The sequence below is a fragment of the Sorex fumeus genome, unplaced genomic scaffold, assembly GCF_029834395.1.
Source record: "Sorex fumeus unplaced genomic scaffold, SorFum_2.1 ptg000183l, whole genome shotgun sequence".
In the NCBI taxonomy this organism is placed as follows: domain Eukaryota; kingdom Metazoa; phylum Chordata; class Mammalia; order Eulipotyphla; family Soricidae; genus Sorex; species Sorex fumeus.
The window spans coordinates 7,082,135-7,098,223 of NW_026606240.1; positions in this window are offsets into that span (position 1 = coordinate 7,082,135).

A 16,089-nucleotide genomic window follows, 5' to 3' on the forward strand; every position below is an offset into this window, starting at 1 on the left:
TATTGTTCATGTTGAATCATCACAACTTCAGCTCTCTGAAGTTTTACCAAAAATTTTTAAAATGTGGGTTACACATAGGTTCTGAAACAATTTTCCGTTATTGACTTTGAGTGTCCATGAATATTTTTACAATGAGATTTCCAACATTAAGTTGATTTTGTTGTTGCTGTTTGGTACGAGTGCAATTTGGAAATTGAAGAATAAACATAGAAAACCATAACATTAATCTTGAACTGTAAAGCTCTATTTGTGTTGTGACACAAATATAAATGTAAAGCAAGCAGAAAATATGCTGTGTAAGCTCTCTGAAGAGCTTATTACTGTTAGAAAATATTTAACTCCTATGTTGTTTAGTGGCTTTTCTGCTGGGTGCTTTGTAAATGCAAAAAGAATTATTCTAGTTTCAAAAATGATTCTGAAGTGAACAATTTTTGTCAAATGTAAAATTTCAGGTAGATGTATGAATTACCAAGAGTGATGAACTATAGATTTAATATTCAAATCATGCTTCAGCTATATTAATCAACATATATTTTCTATAAGGTACTAAAAAGGAGTAAAAAAGAGCAAAATTATAAATATTCCTTTTATCTTTCATATTAATGAGTGAATAGTCATTTTACAACTGAAAGAGCATAGTATTGGTTGAGTCAAATATCAGCTGTGGGCTGGAGAGATAAGACAGGGGTTGATGAGTACCCTTGCACAACAGCCAAGTACAGTTTGAACCTCAGTACTATATATGGTCCCTGAGTATTGTCACATGTGATCCCTGAGCAGAAAGCCAGGAGTAAATACTGAGCATGGGCAGATATGGCCAAACTCCCCCCAAATGCAAACAAATATGAACACGTAAATCCCATTGTATGCAAGACAGGAAAACATTTTTTATGCAAGGAGTTTGACTAGAATATACTTGTGCCAACAACAACTTGTATGTGGGTTTTTTTGTATAGAACTGAGAATGACTGACATTGACTATCACAGACAAATGACCATTGAACATGATGACATTCTGCTAAGTGTCAGACAGCAGGTGTCCCCTAAAATACAGAATGAACCCTCTTTCAGGAAAAATTGAAAAGCACGGCTAGAAATGCAGTTTGTCAGTGACGCATTTACTCGGTATTTACACAAGATCTTGTATATATCAGTCAAGAAGGTGACCTCATTTGCCAATTTCATCCTTGCCCATATCAGAAGGGTTAAGGAGTGAAATGTTTAAAGTCTGTTTCCTTTTCAGTAGGGCTTTCAGATTACATGGACTGACGGTCTCTATTGCTCTACTTCTTTAAGTCCTACAAAAGTGTACTCAAAAGGCTAGAGTACTTGTCTCACATGCTCCAGATGCAAGTTTGTATCTCCCCACACAGAGAGAGAGAGAGGGAGAGAGAGAGAAAGAGAGAGAGAGAGAGAGAGAGAGAGAGAGAGAGAGAGAGAGAGAGAGAAGAGAGAGAGAGTTAGTGCAACCAGGGACATCCCTGGCTTCTTGGTCTGACCAAGTAGTATTGTATGACCGGACCAGAGCATCGACCCATATGACCCTAATTGCTAAACACAGAAGGACGTATCCCCTGTGCGCCTTGAGCCATACTTAAGAGCTCCCCCTTGCCAAAAAGGTCTGTATTATTATTATTCAATAAATAAAAAAGTAGTGAATGACTTTGGAACTAAAGGCTGCAAAGTTAAGAGAAAATTATGCATCCATTATATTAACAACAGCTTAAAGGTCATCAATGATGACCCTAATCTCTTCTCATGACTGATGTTGAAGTATCACTGATAATAATCTTGGTCTCCCAACATATGCATATTCAGAAAGTCCTGAAATAAAACTATAATGTACCTCTATAAAATTCAATTATTGGTTCAAAATGTGATCTTAAGTTTAACAAAATGTGTATTTCCTCTTTAATAAACTGACAAGTTCCTTCACCATGCTTCCTTATTCTCTAGTGTTCTTCCTTTCTATAGCGTAAACGCTTTCTTTTGAGCAGGCTCTATTTTTGTTTTTGGTTTTTTGGTTTTGGGGACACACCCAGCATTTCGCAAGGGTTGCTCCAGGCTCTGCATTCAGGAATTACTCCTGGTGGTGCTCAGAGGGCCCTATTGGATGTTTGGGATAGAACCTGAGTTGCTCATGTGCAAGGTAAGCACCCTCCCCATTGTAATAGCTCTCTGGTCCAACAGTTCTCTAAATTTTGAGCCACGCCCAGCATATTTATGACTCTGTGCTCAAGGTTCACTCCTGGCAGGGCCCCACAGGTCTACATCAGATGCTGGAGCAGAATCCAGATCAGCCACATAGACTATCTCTCTTGTCACTATTTTTTTTTTAATTGCAAAGCCAAGACGATAATCTGATATGCAGAATTAACAATAGTCTTATTCTAAGGGCTCTCTTTCTGTTAAAACTGAATCTGCTTTGTCACAACTACCTCAAAGTGACTTTGCAAACCCTATTTCTCAAATATCCAAATTAAGTCACATGTAGCCCATATCAAATTTTAAGGGTTTTTATCTTTTAGTTTTGGACCTCTGTAGATCTTATATTTATTTTAACCAATTTACCTCATTAAGTTTATTTCACAACCTCAACTTTTTTCCATTTTAAATTGACAGTGTATTCTAATTTTATCATCTAACTTATTCACTAAATGAAATTCTAACTTACATCATTTGTCAATCTGATTAGGATCCTTTCAATTTATTCTAATGCTTACTTTTTCAGTAGTGACAATAACAGGCCAAAGAATAACACCATTATAAATATCCTTCCGGATAGTCATGGACCATTTATTAATATCCTTTAAAGGTGGCCATACAGCCAGTGCCAATACTGTGGATTTCTAGCCACTATTTCTAGCTGCACCACCAAAATGTTGTCCAATGACTTAGCAACTATCCCGTACAAAGTATTCAGATGTATTAATGATCCTCATGGCTTAGCCCAGTAACTCAAGGAAATGAATGCTATTCATCTAGATGGTCTATTCCTTGGTTAATAATTTGGAGCCCAGTTGATTTGAGGCTCAGTATTCTGTATACTTAAGAAGCTGCTACCCTCTTCCTTTTAAAAATCAGATCTAGATTCATCGATTCTTTACTTCTTGTGTACATTATTCCTGCTTTCTTTGCTTTATCATAGTTCATCATAGTTCATCATAGCTTCATCATCAATGGTTCGGTTGGTTTCATTTTCAGTAGGAATTGATTGTATTTATTGTCCTTAGAACTTAGCACAGTGTCTGGAACATGAGTCATCCTACTATTTTTAAGAACCCAAGTGGTCAAACTTGATATTTAAATATAAATTCAAATATAAATTTTAGTGCAGGGACAATTAACACACTAGCAAAGTGAAGTGAAGGAGATTGAAGGAGTAGAAAGAAAGTTTTCTAGTTCATTCCCTTGAGGCCTCATCCTTTCATTCCCTTCATAATGAATTCTCTTTGCCCTCCTTTTTTCTCCAGAGCCACATTCTCCTAGGCCCAAGACTCCCTTCTACTAGCACAGTATGACATGAACCTCTTCTTTCATCAGCTTCCTTGTCACTGTGACTGTCACTGTCCTCCCGTTGTTCATCGATTTGCTCGAGCAGGCCCAGTAACATTGTGAGACTTGTTGTTACTATGTTTGGCATATCATATACATCATAGGTAGCTTGCCAGGCTTTGCTGTGCGGGTGAGATACTCTCGTAGCTTGCCGGGCTTTCCGAGAGGGACAGAGGAATCAAAGGCAGAGAAATCAAATTCCGGTCAGCCTGGTCAGCCACACTCAAGGCAAATGTCCTAGCCACTGTGCTATCGCTCCAGCCCTTAAGGAAATATAAACTAGGGCAGGAGAATTCAGGTGAGAGAGATTCTAAATATAATTAGGTGATGGTGTCCAAATTTCATGTTTCAGATAAATCCTGGTAATTGAGATTACTCAAAATAATTCTAAAAACATCAAAGTCATCTCTTTGCCCCAGGGTTTTGCAGTATTGGTAAGATATGGGAAAAGAAAAGGACACCCAAGAATGCCCAGGAATGCCATATAATGTAGAACATAGTGATGAACAGAAATGAACACCTATTATTGCCAATCAAAATATTATTCCTTCCATGGCCTACATGAGGGAACTAGAAATCTTAAAATTCCTTTTTCTTTCTCAAACATAGTATGACCATGACAGGTCCATATTTTACAGGAACATTTAAGATCCTTGAACTTAAAACACAGGAAGTTCCATGTATTTTGAGATTTTTCTTAAATCAGTTTTGTCGTTAGGTATATTCTTTTCTCCTTGTTTCTCTCGTGCCTTCATGTCTCTTCATCTGGATTTCTCCAAATCCTTAGCCTCTAAGCCTCTTATGAAAAGAAACTGCATTCACGAAGGAAAACCCCATCCTCAGCCCTCCCGTCTGAAGCAAAAACAACACAACATTTGCTCTCTCCAACCCTGTTTTGTTTTTCTTAAAAGAACCATTTTTGGCCAGAGATCTAGCTCTGTGGTAGAGCACTTGCCTTGCCTGGATTTAATCCCTGGCCAAAAAAGGCACCATTTAGGTAGGGGTCGGGGGAGGGGGCAATGTCTGTGGTCTGGGGTCTACAATATGGCTTAATAGCTTGAAACACCTGCCTGGCAGGGAGAGGTATACATTTCTTTACATATGCTCAGACCCCCAAGGAAGAGATAATAATATATAAGGTCTCTACTTGTGCCTGGATTAGAAATATACCTTGTTAATGTGTTTGCCATCTTTCTTTCTAGAGTATAAACCCTCTAAGAACAAGGACTTCATCTTATTTACTTTCATGTTCCCAGTGCTCTGAACAGCACTGCTAAAGGATTTTTCAATAAACATATGTTTTATGAATGAGCCAATAAATGGATTACTCAAAATAGAAATACACAGAAACTGAATGGCCATGTAACAACAACTATAGTGGTTTCTTCTTACAGTCTCCAGATTTCTTTCAGTTAAGAGTTAAGTGAAACTGGGGGTCACATTTGCCCTGCACACAGCAGACCTGGCTTCAATTCTCAACATCCCATAGGGTCCCCCAAGCACCACCAGGGGTAATTCCTGAGAGAAGGGCCAGAACTAAGCCCTGAGCATCACTGGGTATGATCCCCCCCAAAAAAAAGAAAAAAATAAGAATTAGGTAAAACTAGGGACAGGAGTTATATAGTACAGTGGAAGGATATTTGCCTTGCATGCTGCTAACCCAGGTTTGATCCCTGGCATACCCCAAGCCCACCAGCAGTGATCTTTGATCACAGAACAAGTAGTAAGGCCTAAGCACTGCTGAAGTGCTCACTCCACTCCACAGGTTTCTCACTCAAGCCTGAAAAACTGCTTATTTTAAAGTAAGCTTAATTTTCAGATTATGATAAAAATTGCTCTGGTCATCTAAAACCACTTTAAGAACAAGTTACAAATATAGAGAGATGAAATTCAAAAGTATACACAATCTCAATATCAGAAAATCAAGTTTGCAGAATGTTTAAATTTGTTTGCAACTTCTCAATCTTTTCAAGGTCTTTCCCTTTGAGATTCTTATGCTGATAGAAGTCTTATAATCTGTTCCCTGAACTTTTAAAAATCTGTTCTTAAAAATTTGTCATATTAGTATGATATTTTTCAGACTTATACCCACACACAATTCTAAAGTAACTGTTTTTGTTGCTCACTAAGATATCTGTTACTTCTGCATGGTCAACCAGTTTCTCCTTCTGAATTAAAACCTGGGTTGTGTTTTTAAGTATCAGTTCTCTAATTTGTTTCCTTAAATTTTTTTGATAATAAAATTGCAAACAAGTCAAGACAGATTTCTTGGATGTAGCTGAAAATGGATTATAGGATAAATGGTAAAAGACCAGCATCAATACTGTATCTCATAAACCCCTATCTCATTTAGTCTTAACTTTATTCCACCATAGTGGACATCCTATCAAAATTAAGTTAATTATTTTTGATACTCAAAAGAGACTTCTCAAGGGACCAGAGCAATAATACAGAGAAATAGAGACTTTGTTATGCACACAACCAAGCTGAGCACAGTCACCAGCATCCTATATGAGCCCGCCAAGGAGTGATTCCTGCGGTCAGAGCAAAGAGTAATCCCTGAGCACCCCCCCACCTCGTGGGGCCCCAAGACAAAAAGACACAAACAAAAGAGTCTTCACAAGAAATATATATTCATTCATTCAATAAGTAATTGTTGCAGCTGGAGCAATAGCACAGCGGGTAGGGCGTTTGCCTAGCACTGGCCGACCCAAGTTCAATTTCCAGCATTCCATACGGTCCCCCAAGCACCGCCAGGAGAAATTCCTGAGTACAGAGCCAGGAGGAACCCCTGAGCATTGCTGGGTGTGACCACCCAAAAATTAATTATTGAGGACCCCATTGTGTGCCAAACACGGAGATATTTGTGGTACCGAAGTGAAAGCAAAGAATATACCATTCAGGGGCCCAAGAGAGTACCGTGGTTAGGGCCCAGGTTGGATTTCCCCCACTCCTTTCACTCTGACACATATGGACCTTGAACATCTCCAGGAGTGACCCTGAGCCCAGATCCAGAAGTAAGCCCTGAACACTCCCTAATCTGGCACCAAAACTAGATAAAACTACTCAGGAAAAGTTCCCCAGTCAATTCTTTTCCAAATATTTACTGAATACCTGCTGTGTGTCAGGTACTAGGATAGGCACATGAGCAGGGAGCGAGCATAAGGTCTACCTGACAAATACATGGGACTTAAATCGCTTCTGCACACCAATTCCTATACTGCTAAAATTCTTTAGCAGTGCTGTTCTGAGCACTGGGAACATGAAAGTAAATAAGATGAAGTCCTTGTCCATTGCATAAATTGGCGGCGGCGGCACATTTATCTATAAACCAAGACTAAAATACACACTTAAAAGATTGTTATTAACCCTGAGAAATTTAGTCATTCAAGGCACTGGAATATGAAAACAAGGAAAACAAATTACCTATTCTCAAGACCCTTGATATCATATACATAAAATTAAATATTTCCCATAAGTCATTAAAATAATATAGGGTAAATTATGATGCTGCAAAATTGATTCTATATTTGACAATGTATGTGGAGGCCTAGAACCCAAAATGTATCTGGTAGGGAGCGGGGAATGAAAGGGGTCTGCCCAAGCTGTGCTCAAGGGGCCAGGGGAATGATCCTGGTAACATTAGGAGACAGTGACAGAAAGGATCAATGCCAGAATCTGGGGGGGTGAGACTGCTCTGCAGTGCCTGGGACCACCAGGGCTACCCTGGCATGCTAGGGGTATGTAGGTCTACACCTAGCAAAGGCCCCCAGGCCAGGCAGTACCAGGGATCGAACCAGAGTCAGGCACCTGTAACCTCTGTACCCTCTCCCTGGTCCCACATTTTATTTTACGAGCAATGAAATACTCAACAAGTGTTAAATAAGTGAACAAATAGATCTTTCACAAATGATGTTTCATAAGTTACATAGCAATTATCACCCTAAAGTCATGGTACTTTTAAGGCAGAATATTTCCAGAAATTTCATTTTAATATGAATCATTAAAATTCTCCTTTAAGCTTTTAAAAATGAAAGAGGAGATAAATTTCTGCCTGTAAGGTAAGGTTTCAATAGATAAAATCCAAACTCTTTCAAGTTTTATTTCAAGGTTAAATTAAGAGTCTTTTACATTGGATCTCTCATATAAAATGCACAAGTTGATTTTTGGTCTTCACCCTGAATTAGGGAAGCTGCTTTGGCCAGAAATAAGTTAACATCTTGGCATCTTTGTAAATATTTGTTTCTTTCCCACTCTATATGGCCGCTTTTATAAAGAAAGGCTAGAGGAGCTGGGACACCTGATTTCTGAAGCATTCAAAGATCAAAGTTATAAGTATAAACAGCGACAGACAAAACATATCAACAGTTGAATGAGTAAACAGCCGTTGAATGAGTAGACAGCCAGTAATGCCTTACATAGTTTCTGATTTCCTAAAAGGGGAGGGAGCAACTCCTTTTTTTTTTTTTTTGGCTTTGCCATATCTTCATAGTTTCTTAATGGGACAAGAAATAACATGTTTGCTGCAGCAAGAAAATCAGGATAGACAAAATAAAGAACTGTTGGGAGTAACTCTAAATTTTCTGATCCTAGAAAATCATACAATGTAAAGTTTTTTGAGGATTAGGTTGGGTTTATTACTATTACTGTTATTATTATTATCTACCTTAATAGAAATTGGATAGGTAAATGTCGAAATCTCAATTTTTTAGCAGAAAATTCTCACTTTATTTGTTTTCCATGTTTCCCCTAGAGGGCAGTAGTTGCCCAAAACACAAGAAAGGATTTACTATCATTCTGTTATCCTAACTGGCAGGCTCTGGTCTTTCCACCACTTCTCAGAGATACATTGCATAAATTGGCAGCAGCGGCACATTTAATTTTGAATACATAACTAGAGAAGAAAACATTAAATATTGATAACTCATGAAAGAAAACAAAATTAAATAAAATTTATAATCTGTGTTGGTGTGTATCACTTAAAACATACGTACTGAATACTTGGTACTTCAAAGTACAGAGTGGTTTGAAGATCACTGAAACAAACTAAGATGTGGCAAAACCAAAAAAAAAAAGAAAGAAGTCCCCCTCCCCTCCCCCCCCGCTTTAGGAAAATGAAATCTAAGTCATTACTGGCTGCCTAATCATTCATTCATTTATTCATTCAGGAGTTAACTAATGTGCAATAACATTTATAGTAGAGCTATATTAAATAATGGAGAGAACAAAAAAAACTACTACAAGGAGTTTATAATTAAGAAAGTGATGCTCTTTTACTACTTCATACAATAAAGAATGACAAAGAAATTTAGCCAACTATTTGTGAATTTTGCTAGCAATATAACACAAAAATCTTTTCTCAAGGGCCAGAGATTGCTCAAGGATAAGCCTGTTGCTTTGTGTGCAAGAGATTCAAATTTGATCCCTGGCACTACATGGTCCCCTGATCACCAGGAGGCCTGACCCCATGCATACCAAGCCTGAACTAGCCCTTGAGTACCACTAGGTGTGGCCTAAACAAAAGAAAAAACATCTTTGCCACTTTTGCAAATGTTTTCTATTTCTTTTTGAGGGTAATAGATTCAAAGTATTTGCTCTGTTCCAATAGAACACATAACTTGTGTTTAAAATGTGATTACAGAACCATAGGAAGCTTCTTAGAAAGAGGAAAGATTTTTTTTCTAACTGAATCACCATGAATTACAAAGTTACAAAGCTGTTCATGATCTGATTTCAGTCAGACAATGATCTAAAACCCATCTCTCCACCAGTGTCCATTTCCCACCATCAATGACCCCAGCTTCGCTCCTGCCACCCACTTCCCTCTCCCCCAAAATGAAGAATCTGAGTATGTGCTTTACTAATCATGAAATTTTCTCTTAGCTAACGTGGCTATTTAAATTTTTTTTTCTGTTCAAAACTATTTTTGTGCAAAGAGTGCAACTTGCAAAAGTTTTTTGCAAGACTTAACCAACACACACACACACACACACACACACACACACACACACACATATGAATTTTACCTTCAGGGCCTCTTTTATTGTATTCCAATTACTTGCTCAGTAAACTTCTTTATTCATTTTGCAAACCTCAAGTATGTGAAGAAAAGGATTAACGGCATCAGAATTATAATTCTGTCAATATTTGCTGAACCATTTGATTTTTTGTGTGAAGCAGAAGGTAAGGAGAACTGTCTACCTTTACAGCAATGTGTGACTCAGAACATTCCTGTCATAACTTTGGGCCAAACAGAATGGAATGGTTTGTTTTTGTCACTGCTTGTTTATGCAAAGAACTTTGGCTGAAAGTCATAAATATTTGCACTCCTTCCCGGGAGGTTATTCTTCCTTCCATCATGTCTGTAGACATGTGCAATAATTAAGACTTCATTGAGATGTTAGAAAATCCACTAATTTTATATAGCAATATGAGTGATAAATGCTTGTGATCTTCTAACTCTACATTAAGGTTTACTTGTTTTGTAGTATATTGAAATGGGTGATTGAATAAGTGGAATTGCTGGAAGAATTAAAAGCAGAATTAGAATCAAAGTATTTTCAGTTTATAAGCTATATTTATGAAGCCAGGATCAACCCAGGAAAGGATATAACTTGCTACAATTGGACCTGGTTCCATAACATCTTTTAAGCTATTTCTATTTTTCTATAATTAACAGAGTCACTGTTGTTTTCAGGGTCTGAATAAATTATTTTAAGATTTTGTCAAAGGTCAGACAACCTTATAAGTACTTTGTCAAGTGGAAAACTTCTTTGGACAAAAACAGAAAATTATGACTATTTGAAAGAAGCTGACATTTAACACTAGACATTTTGTGAGAGGCAGAAAAATACTATATAATTTCCTTCTTCCTAAGGGTGTGGAGTCTATTCCCTAAAAGAACAAAAGAGCAAACAAAAATTAAAAAGTAGGTTTAGGAACCAATTTGGACTTCTTTATTTTGCATTTTCAGCTGGAGATGAGTCCATAAATTAGCTTCAGTTAAATAAGGACTGTGGTGGAGGGTCTTTGCCATGTCAACGATGTGAAAGGGAAATAAAGTATAGACCAAAAAACATTTACATTAACATTTTGGTAACCATAAATAAAATAACCATAAGTAAATAAAAATAAATAAAAATTTTCAGAGGTACTGGAGCAAAGTAGTCATTCCTTTTCTATTTGTGCTTTTATGTCCTTATAGTGCAAAGAAATTATAACCATTATTTATATTTTCTATGTTGTCTATTGTGGGAAAATGTCTTTTTTTCTGTTGGGAAGGGTGAGTTGGAGGTCACCGACAACCACATGATTTTAATATTGATTCCAACAAAAACAGCAGATCATTAACTCTATATAAGTTTTATAATCAGCAAACATTTGCTATTATTTGAAAGATCCAATTCAGGAGAGTTCTACCACCATGGCAAAGGCAAAAAAAATAAATAAATTATGACAGTTTGTTTAAAATTACTATTTAAAGAATCACTATGTTAGAAACATTAAGAAAAGAATAGGCTATCTTGCCTGAAAACCTTCCACACCTAGCAATGCTCTTGAACTTCGTTCACAGTGACCCTCGGTGAGTTTAGTTAAGCCATTCTACACATTTCTAAGGATTTGAGGATTGGGGGCAGCTTTCCAAGGTCACAAAACCTGAAAATGTCTAAACTCATTCCATTTGCAGACAAGGACTTCTCCCTCTGAACCTGTATCTATAAAATATTTGGGTAATCTTATATTTACCACATTATTGCAGCCCATTTTAAAATACAAGGTAACCTATTTATATGTTAATGTAACATCTACACAATGATGCTATTATTATTAATGCTGTCTAATGTGCTCGATGCACAAGTCATTTTAGAGGGAAGGAAGCAGGGTCTGAAGTAGACAAAATAACACATCCAAAATCATACTACGAAGTGATGGAACCAGGGTTCTGGTCTAGAGACATTCGGTGGCAAAGTGACATTGCCCACCTAAGTGAAAAAAAGCACTTTCTTTCCAGAGCCATGGCTATTCAAGACTGAACTTTTAATCTGTTCTATTTTAAAACTTCCTCATGCTAGTGCTGCCTTTCTTGTATGTTTTCACTGAATACAAGGCTTCTATGTTCCAGATGACGTTGGTGTGGCCTCTCTGTTTTGAGTGTGATTTGTATGGCAAAGGAAAGCCTCTCGAAAGAAACAGAGGATACGTCTGACATTATAAAAGATGCGCAAGATCTCTTTGAGAATGAGAGTAGTCTTGCCCCTCTTTCCTTGACTGGCTGAAGCGTTGGGGGAGGGTAAAGATGGCCTGATTAACACACTTGTGTCTGAGCTGGAGTTAGAGACTCTCTGATCCACAAACCCAATTCCTAGTGAATAATAAGAGGAACATAAAAGGGAATTTGAAAAAGACTGCACATTCTTGCTCTTAGTCATTGGTAATGGTAACAGGGCATTTTCCATAAGTATAACTAGCAAGTTCTTGGTTAACAGAGGGGATGACCTATGGAGCAGCTATCAAGAACATCAAGCATACAAACCAATGAGGATAGCAGAGTCTTCCGTACTGCTCAACAATTCAACTGCTGTCACTGTCACTGTCACTGTCACTGTCCTCCCGTTGTTCATTGATTTGCTCGAGTGGGCCAGTAACTCTGTCATTACAAGTTTTTCTGATTATCTACTAGAAGGCATAATTTCCTAATAGGGACACGAAAAATAAGTAATGTTTAGACCTCTCTCATGAATAATTTCTATTTTAATATTTGGTCCAATCAAGTAATTACTCTTGGAGGGATACTATCAATATGATTTGGGGGAGGGAAGTAATCTGTTTAATAAAATGTGATCACTTGATCATTTGACTTCCCGTTAATCGTCGATTTGCTCGAGCGGGCACCAGTAACGTCTCCATTTGTCCCTGTCGCGTGCTAGTGTAGCCCAATGGCATCTGTTCGCTCTAGGAACATGAAGAGCCTCAAACCGATCGTTCATGATCTTGACGAAGAAGTCTGACCATCTGGTAGGTGGGCAGCCACGCAGTCTTTTGACATCCCTTAGAATCCAGTCGGTAACAGCTCTAGTCCAGCAGTCGTCTTTAAATCTCATTATGTGACCAGCCCATCTGATTTTCGACACCTTAGCAAACGAGACAGCATCCCTGATTCTTGATCATCAACGGAGGTCGGAACTCCGGATTTTTTCTCTCATTTGAGTGAAACGTGATTTTCCAAGCATAGCTCTTTCTATTCTTCTTTGGGAGACCTGAATAGCGTTCTCATCTTGTTTGCGTAGGGCCCAGGTCTCTGAGGCATATGTTAATGCAGGAAGAACAGTGGAATCAAAGAGATGTGCCCGGAGCCGGAGGTTCTTCGTCCTCTTAGCTATTTCTTCGACGTTCTTGAAGGCGTTCCAAGCCGCTCTTTTCCTCCTGCGCAGCTCGGGTGCCAGGTCATTTGTCATGTTGACTTCTCGACCTAGGTACACATAGCTGTTGCATTCAGAGATGGTCATTCCGTTGAGAGCGAATGGGGCATAAGGAACGAGGCTGTTTCTCATATACATTGTCTTCGTAAAATGTGTTACCTTGAAAATGCATATGATTAGATTTCCGGTTCTGTAATAGGATATTTAGATCACATGGAGAAATCTATTTCCAACTGACAGTGGACGTCAGCCTCTGTTGGATTACTAAGTAAACATACTATTTGATTAAATCCACCAGCATAATCAATAGGGGTTCTGGTTGTCACATTAATTACATTCTATGGAGAGTCTATGGATGCATCATTTAATTCGATTTTTCATTCAGTACTTAACAGCAGAGTATAAGAAATGTAATCATTGCTTTTTTTTTCCACATGGTAATGAAATCACTGGTACATTTCCAGGATTAAATCACATAAAAATATCTACTCTTCTATGTTTCTTCCTGTTAAATTTTTTATAAAATTTAAGCTTCTTATAGTACCACCTGTGATGATAGGCAGGAATATGCAGAATTTTAAAGCTTTCCACAAGACCTACCAATCTCCATGTCAGAATAAAGTAGTATTTCCAGTCTACTGTTTATCATCATGGCATTTATAATTCTAATAGCTAATTCTTTTAAAATATTAATAACATCAATCTTTGCTGAATGTTTAGTATGTGCAGTGAATATGTTAAGTGCTATATTTACATGATCTATTTAAACTGCAAATATACACTTTGAGTTTTCTATTATACAGGTATAATAGAAAATAATCCTCCACCCAGATCCTGCAAATTCCAGTAGGCAGGGGTCACACACACCAACTGGTCCCCTGGCGCCGTGTAATCCCATCAACGGCCAAGACTCACAGACTATAAAACCCAGCTCCCGGAAGCAAGAGACATCTTATTATCTCATTTCTACTTTGGACAAAATGGCAGTCTACCGAATGTAACCTGCCCACATATGGCAGAGTCTGGCAAACTCCCCGTGGCGTACCCAATATGCCAAATACCAGTAACAATGAATGGTCTCATTCTCCTAACCCTGAAAGAGCCTTGAATATGGCACTTTTTAAAAAATCTCAGGGCTAGGACGAAGGAGACGTTACTCGGGCCTGCTCGAGGCAATCGACAAATAACAGGATGGTCGTGATTATACAGGTATAGAAATTGACACACAGGTCACACAAATGGTAGAGGTTAGGGCCAGAATTAAAACTGGGGAATCATGAATATAATGCTCTGACCCAGATTTTCCACCTGAATGTCCACTTCCCTCCACCATTGTCTTAGCACCTCCTTTCTGAAGCCATCTCTGTCATCTGCCCATTGTAGTAGGCCCAGGTCAGTTTTATAGGCCCATTCTTGGTTCTGTTGCCTTTAACCATTTGTTATTCCCTTATTAAGTTTCTTTATATTCCACATATAAAACAGATCCTTCTGTGTCTTTCCCTTTCCTTCTGGCTAATTTTGCCTGTCCATGACACACTCCAGATCTATCCACACAGTAGCAAATTGTGTGATTTTATTTATTATAGCCAGGTAGTATTCCATCATGCATATACACCACAGTTTCTTTATCTAACCACTTGTTCTTAGTCACTTGGGTAATTTCCAGATCTTAGCTATTGTGACTTGTGTCTAGTGCTATTGAACATAAGAGTGCAAATGTCCATTAAGAATAGTTTTCTACACGATGGAGTACTCCACAACTGTTAGGAAAAATAAAGTTATAAAATTTCTTTATGAATGGATGATATGGAGAGCATCATGCTGAGTGAAATGAGTCAGGAGAGGGACAGATATAGAATGACAGCATAAATTTGTGGTGTATAAAAACATTATAAGGGAATAATACCCAAGGACAGTAGAAACAAGGACCAGAAAGATTGGTTCATGGTTGAAAGCCTGCCTCAAGTACTGGGGGAAAAGGCAGTTGGGATAGAGATAGGACCACTATAACAAAGAGAGTTGGAAATGTTCACTCTGGATAAAAACTGTATGATGAAAGTAGGTAAAGGAAAAAACATGATAACCTCTCAGTATCTGTATTACAAACCATAATGCCCTGAAGAAGAGAGAGAGAGAGAGAAGGGAATTGCCTATCATAGAGTCAAGTGGGGAAGAGGAGGTGTCAGGAGGGAAATTTGGGACATTAGTGGTGGGCAATGTATACTGGTAGAGGGATGGTACATTGCTGGTGGGGTGGGTGATAGCTGGTGGGATGGTATGAATGAAAACCTATCATTAACAGCATTGTAACTACTATCTCATAGTAATTTCATTAGTTAAAAAAAAAGAAAATAGAGTTTTTGCCCCTTAAGGTAGTTGCCAAGGAGTGAAACCCTAGATCATATGGAAGCTCAATTCTTAATTTTTTGAGAAGTGTCATTATTGTTTTCCAAAATGGCTGAACCACTAGGCATTCCTACCAGCAGTGGATGAGGATTCATTTTTCATCACGTCCCCACCAACACTGGTTGCTTTTGTTGCGTGCCTGTTTCAATGGTGTGAGGCAATATCTCACATTATATATATCGTTAACAGCATTGTCAATCACGGTGATGAAAATTTTTTTTAACTCAGGTAAAACTATTCTGATGCCCATCTATTCTAATCCACTTATTTTAAAGATACAGAAAAAAAGCCCAAAGGGAGAACTTGTCTTTTCAACAAGTGCATAACTGGATAGGGGCAACAAGCAACAAGAAAACTCAGACTGAGTTCTGCCTGTTCTCTTAATTACTGTTATCATCACCAGAGGTCTGAGGTATTAAGCTTTTTACTTCGTCTCATTTCTGTTTCAGCATACAGCAACAGGCTCAGAGACATGTTAGCAATATCCATTAGTGATGCTGTCTAGGATGTTTAGAGCAATCACATTTTAATGGAATCTGTCTGAGTCCTTGCTTGTCTGCATAGCTCTTAAAGTGGTCTGGAGCAAATCTATTGCTCACTTGACAGTCAGCATTTGGTTTAGTTCCTCAAATGGTAGCGTTGGATGTCTACGAATTTTGCTTTCTTTCATAACTGGAAATTTTTTCCAGAGAATTGTCTCACTCCTCCA